A 937-nucleotide genomic window follows, 5' to 3' on the forward strand; every position below is an offset into this window, starting at 1 on the left:
TCCCAAAAGCAGCAAAGCAGTGAGTGCGGCCGTCAGGGGGTGCACTGGCACTCTCAGGGGCTGCGTGTGCACCCCCTACGCTTTGCCACTGCCTGGCTGCCTGCATGTGAAGCACTAGCAGTCCAACCGTGCTTGCTGGCTCTATGTTTAAGGCACTCCGGCTGGGATCACGTGTGTAAAGGCGGCCAGGCATCCAGCCGGGATGGAGTGCCTGGCCAGCTGCATGTGAAACATGGTGGCACTGAGCCCAGTGGGGCCGCTAGCTCTCCACGTGCAGGCAACCAGGCCCTTCAGCCGGGATCAGGGGTGTAAAGGCGGCTGGGGACTCTGGCAGGGACCAGGGATGTAAAGGCGGACAGGGACTCTGGCAGGGATCAGGGGTCTGCAGCTGGCCACAGTGCCTGGCTGCCTGCACGTGAAGTGCTCTATGCTTCATGTGCAGCTGGCCAGGCACTCTGGCCAGCTGCAAACCCCCAATCCCCGCTGGAGTGCCTGGCCACCTTCATATGGAACATGGAGGCACTGGGATAGGCAGGCTCCACGTGCAGCTTCCTGCAAGATACTGCACACAGAGGCATGGAGGCTGCTCAGGCTGATGGCAGGGGCTCTCATACCACCCCCCACACTTGCACCTGCCTGCAAACACCATGCTCAAGCCCACCCCACCAACCCTTCACCCCCCCACAAACCCTACATCCAGTAAAATACTGTTATATTTATTTTAATTTATATATTTTTTAAGAAAGCAATTAATTTTGCATAATGTTGAGTTTTGCTGCACACTGTTTTGAATTTTCTGTACAGCTGAGGGAATTATGTGCAGAAGAGGTCTCAGCTGTGGCCCCAGCCCCCTCCCACCCTGTGGGACTACCTGGGGACTTCTTCACAGCCTACCACCTCCCAGCCAGGGAGCTTGCTCCAAGTTTTCCACCCGTTC

Source organism: Alligator sinensis, unplaced genomic scaffold (assembly GCF_000455745.1).
Source record: "Alligator sinensis unplaced genomic scaffold, ASM45574v1 scaffold2302_1, whole genome shotgun sequence".
Lineage (NCBI taxonomy): Eukaryota > Metazoa > Chordata > Crocodylia > Alligatoridae > Alligator > Alligator sinensis.